The sequence below is a fragment of the Triticum aestivum genome, chromosome 3B, assembly GCF_018294505.1.
Source record: "Triticum aestivum cultivar Chinese Spring chromosome 3B, IWGSC CS RefSeq v2.1, whole genome shotgun sequence".
Lineage (NCBI taxonomy): Eukaryota > Viridiplantae > Streptophyta > Magnoliopsida > Poales > Poaceae > Triticum > Triticum aestivum.
The window spans coordinates 571,587,702-571,592,943 of NC_057801.1; the positions used below are offsets into that span (position 1 = coordinate 571,587,702).

Sequence of the window (5,242 nt, forward strand, 5' to 3'; positions counted from 1 at the left end):
GTTTCGTGGAGTTTCAGGACTTTTGGAGCTGTGCAGAATAGGTTTCCAACGTTTGCTTCTTTTCTAGCCAGAAGTCCAGCTGCCGGCATTCCCCCTCTTCATGGTAAACCTTGTAAAATAAGAGAGAATAGCCATAAGTAAAGAGATATAATGTGTAATAACAACCCATAATGCAATAAATATTGATATAAAAGCATGATGCAAAATGGACGTATCAATCTACTTTTTATCTTTTAGGTTACCGAGCCATGTATTTTAGGATATGGAAATACATGACATCTTTTCCAAGTACTTTTGTCTTTTGTTTCATCATTATAGTAATCTTTTGAATTCTATTTTCTTGTATTCATATATTGTCTTCTATTATGTCCAATAATCTTGCTAGAAACTACGAAACACACTTTTATTTATTATGTTGTTGCTTGAAAATTTTTATGCCATGTTAGCGGGGTGCATCCGGATGACTTCAACAGTTCAACTCCCACCCCGCCTCTACACAAGTTCACACTAGTCGGAATCTTATGCACAAAGAAAAGTCATGTGGTCCCTGACTGTGTCAATCGGAAACATGAGATACACACTTACACCATAAGTCGCAATGGTTGGAAGAAAATATATTTTCAAACAAATGAATGGTCCATATCAAGCAGATGCATGCCATGCGGTGATTGGTTGAGCTCACTCATTACTTGTTTAACAGACCCGAGAAGGGTATAGGTGCATTGGAAGACGTGGCTCGGCGTGCAACACTAGCGGCTTTGCCATAAAGAGGTTGTGCTTGGACTCACTAAGATGGATGACAGACACCCCTGCCGGTTTGGTCCATGTGAAGCCTTGAAGGAGCCTCCCGAAGAGCATAACACTCATGGCCGTCCCTAGCGATGCCGCCATGCAGCCACGACGGCCGGTGCTGAAGGAGATGAACCGCAATCTGCTCTCCGTTAGTGTCACATCAATGTTGTCTCCCATGTGGCGCTCTGGCTTGAACCGGAGCGGCTCGTCCCAAATGATCGGGTTCCGGCCCAGGCCAGTCCGACTTAGGATGACATGGCTGCCCTTAGGCACACGGTAGCCGATGACAATGGTGTCAGTGGTCGCTACATGCGGCAAGTTAAAGGAAGGGACGGGATGCAGCCGAAATGCCTCGCGTATGCACGCTTTGGCGTAGTTAAGTTGTGGGATGTCCGATTCTTGCACCAGCCGCTCCCGGCCCACCACCCGGTCCATCTCCTCGAGAGCCTTGTCGAGCAACTCCGGACTGTTCACCATCTCCGCCAGCGCCCACTCCATGGCGTTGGACGGGTTGTCTACCGCCGCTAATGTTATGTCCTGCATACATTTGCATGGAGACAAATTACGTATGCACCGTGTTAGTGATATTATCAATTATCTTTGACACATGTCCACACACACAGAGAGAAAAGTTGTAGTTGTTTTCCAGTCATCTGGAAGATTGCAAAATCAGAAAAATTATGTCCACGAGCCGAGCATACGTTAATGGAGTTATTATCTTTGACGACTATGTACGTGCATTCGTGGTACCATGTTGAAGGTTTCCTTACCATGCACACTGCTTTGACCTCCTCGATGGTAAGCAACGGGTTGCCATCCACGTCGTTGACGGTGATGAGAACGTCCAGGAAATCCTGGTCCTGGAGCTCCTCCCGCCTCTCGCCCCCCTTCCGTTGCCTCCACCGCTCGTCAATGACCACGTCGTGCGGTCTACTCATGATCGCGTTGGCCTGCTTAACCTTCTTCTCGTGGCCGTCGAGGTCAAGGCCAAGCAGCCACGGGAGGTAGTCGCTGACGCAGAACGAGAAGAGGAGCCCCAGCGAGGTGAAGGTGGCGTCTACGTGCTCCACCTCCAGCAGCCCAGGCCCGCCGTCGGGCTGGGACTCGCCGAAGTACCGCTTGCCGAAGACAAGCCGGCGGATGACGTTGCCGCAGTAATGCCGTGAGGCGTGCCTGACGTCCACCTCAGCGCCCGAGGTTGACGACGAAGTGAGGGCGTAGACGTAGCGTGTGAAGTTGTCGGCCTCATCGGCGCGCTTGTCGTGGAACCACTTGTGGCGGGAAGGGCAGACGATCTCGGAGGTGAGCACCCGGCGCATCTTCTTCCACTTGGTCGCCGAACGGCGACAGTACGGCGTCCTTGTACCCGTAGCTGATGGCTCTGGAGGCGAAGCTGAGCGGGCGGGACACGAAGTTGGCGTCCTGCCTCGTGAGCACCTCCCTCGCGATCTCGGGGCAGGTGATCGGGACGACGTTGATGCCGCCGAGGCGGAAGCAGGCGATGTCGGTGCCCATCTCCTTCATCACCAGATGGATCCACCGGAACGCCGGCCTGTGGAGCATCATCTCGGGCAGATTGCCCACAACCGGCCACGGCGACGGCCCTGGCGGAAGCGGCGCCGACGAGCATGTGCGACCACACATCTTGCTCTTGGGGCTTAACCTATGTGCGAGGTATAGGAACGCTATTACGACAAGTAGGAGGGACACAGAGGAGCAAACACCCAGCATTGTGGAGCTGCTGCTAGCTCTAATGCAGCTTCCAGCTAGTTGGCTATAGTTACCTTGCTAACTAGCTCGATCGACCTGAATCACACGTGCACTGCCTGCCCCCATTTATGGAGTTTCAATCCACCTACGAGCCTGAAAGAGGCGGGCCTATGTGCATGGTTGATATTTTGAAGATATTTTAAAACTCCTTAAATTAATAACAATATAAGTGAGGAAATTGCTAAATTTCACTCAGGTGATATTTGTGTGTCCCTACTCGTTCTTTCCACCATCGGATTCTCTCGATTTGGGTGCATCCGGTTTACAAACTTTATAGAGGTGATGGTGTACCAATCATTGCTAAATTGCTATACTCGTTCTTTCCAATCATAGTTAGCAAATAAGGGTTTGTGCAAGCCGACATAACTTTTTCTTAGAAAGGAGGCACTCGCTCAGCTTTAGCAAACCGAAGCCCTTAAATTCTTACATAGAGGTTCGAGACGAAAGAAAGATGCATGAAAAAAAAACCCACCTCAATATGCAACCATCCATTGGATAATATCTTTCATTCTTATATGCTACTTATATGAATAAGCATTTTACAACTTTATAATAATCAGATACAGTACAATCAACTATTTGTATTTTCACTTTCTGTTCCCACATTATTAACAAAACATTCATATTTCATAAAATCAAATCTCGTCAAATATACTGCAACCAATCCCTGCATCAACGCATGGGGTATCATCCAGAGTTATCATTTTTTAACTTGGTTCCGTCATTAATTTCTTCACTTGTCCTTGATCTCACATGTTGCGGATTCGGGAGTGGCTCATCCGCTCCAGCATGCTAGCAAAATAGACCATTCCCCCCCTTTTTTCCCCTGGATAGCAGTGCACATTCTGGATAGACTTGGGGGAGTGGACCAGCAGAGAAGTAGCAAGAGGGAGACTCTTCTTTGCAATTTTGTTTGGTAGACCGTTGTACACTCGTACATGGTGATAGGGTTTCCAGTTGTAATCATATGAGTATTTTGGAAGATGCTTCGGACCCCCAAAAGATACAATGTACTACGTGGACTGAGATGGGAGATATTTTTTTCGCATTCTCTGTCATCAACGAAGCATGATTCATGTGCCCTTTTTGTTCTACGTCCAGGATACAACGAGGTGTGTTTGTGTTTGTGTGCTTTCCTAGGCAGGGTAAAGGAGGTTGTGATGGACCGAGGGACGCGCACCCACCATATCTGTCCAGTCTTGATTCTTTTTGGGTGGTGCTAGGATATACACCCCATCTCCCGATTTGGAATGTTGCACTCATTTGGAATTCTGATCAGACTATTCTCCTTGTTTGTGAGCACAAATATCTGTCGTGGAACAGGAGCTATGCAAAAAGGATAGGTGTGTGTTTTTTCACCATGTGTTGCTTGCTTCTCACCATTTTCTTGGGTGTATGTCTAATCCTTTTTGTGTTCTCTAAGGCTACTAGAATACAAAGAGAATGAAAGCAGTGGGGTGCCCCACTGTTTCTTTATTGAAATATAGCATTCTTTTTTATGAATGTAATTAAATTGGGCGAGTATAATGTAAAACAATATTTATATTAGATAAGGGGCTCCAAGTTTTAGTTTCACCGAGGTCGCATCAGCCAGGCGAGAATGAGCGAGCCGTTGGAGACAGGGGCGGGCGAACGGGCGTGCGTGGTGCGCGCGTCGGCGAGGCCGGCGTCGGCGACCGGCTGGCAGCTGGTGCGTAGGGGCTCGGGGAGCCCGCCGGGGCGCGGCCCGCAAGCCCCGGCCCCGGAGTCGCCGGCGGGCAGGGCGGCACAGCCGGGGGGGGGGGGCAGCCGCTTTTGGGCCCTTGCGGGGTTGGAGTCGGAGTCGGAGGCGGAGTCGGAGTGCGAGACGGCAGATTGCGCTGCCGGGGGCCGAAGGGCGGCGCCGGCGGGACCAACGATTGGCGACTTTGTGGCGTTCGCTGCGAGGGAGCAGCCTGGGTCGGCGCGGCGGCGGCGTAGGTTCGCGTCGGGAGGTAGGGGCCACCGGGCGTTGGCGGCGCGCGTTTGGAAACCGGCGACGCCGCCCAGTGGAAACGCTGCGGCGGTGGCAGCCGGGACCATTCGGTCCAAATTGGCGGGGTTGCTGGTTGGCACAGGGGAGGCGTCGACGGCGGCGGCAGGCGAGCGGGAGTGGCCGCGTCTGGCCTGCACCCCCACCCCCGGCTGCACGGTAGCGGCGGCGGCGGCGAGGACCGGGGCAGGTGCGTCCCTGGCGATGGAACCTAGGGTTGCGGGAACCGGGTGCCGGGCCGTCGTGGGCCCTGATGGGGCGGGGCCCATCTCGGCTTGCGCGGGGCCGCCCAGGCTAGAAGTGGCTGTGGTGGAGGGCCCGGGGCGGCCTACGCTGGGCCGAGAGCGGTCCAGCCCACCTGGTCAGCCCAGTCGCCCTGCGCTTGGGTATATATGGGTGGCAAAGGGCAGTCGGGAGCCCTGGTTAGGGTTTCCTGCTGCCAAAAGAGAAGTGCGGCGCTGGGCTCACCTGGCTCGGCGCATCAAGCTTGCTCCCCCACTCTCTCCCCTTCGCAGATCCTTCGCGGAGGCGGTGATGGGGGACCGGCGGGCTGAGAAGAGGCCGATGGAGGCGGCGGATCGGCGGGCGGAGAAGAGGCCGATGGAGACGGCGGATCTGGAGGCGGAGCGCAGGCGGGAGCGGGATCTGCGCGAGAAGGCGAAGAGGGCG

The 5,242-nt window shown here is 53.0% G+C and overlaps 1 pseudogene; it reads right to left on the reverse strand.

The window, feature by feature from the left end:
• Positions 1–693: 693 nt before the first annotated feature.
• On the reverse strand, positions 694–2,523 carry LOC123065760 (tyrosine N-monooxygenase-like; annotated as a pseudogene).
• Between the last annotated feature and the right edge of the window lie 2,719 nt (positions 2,524–5,242).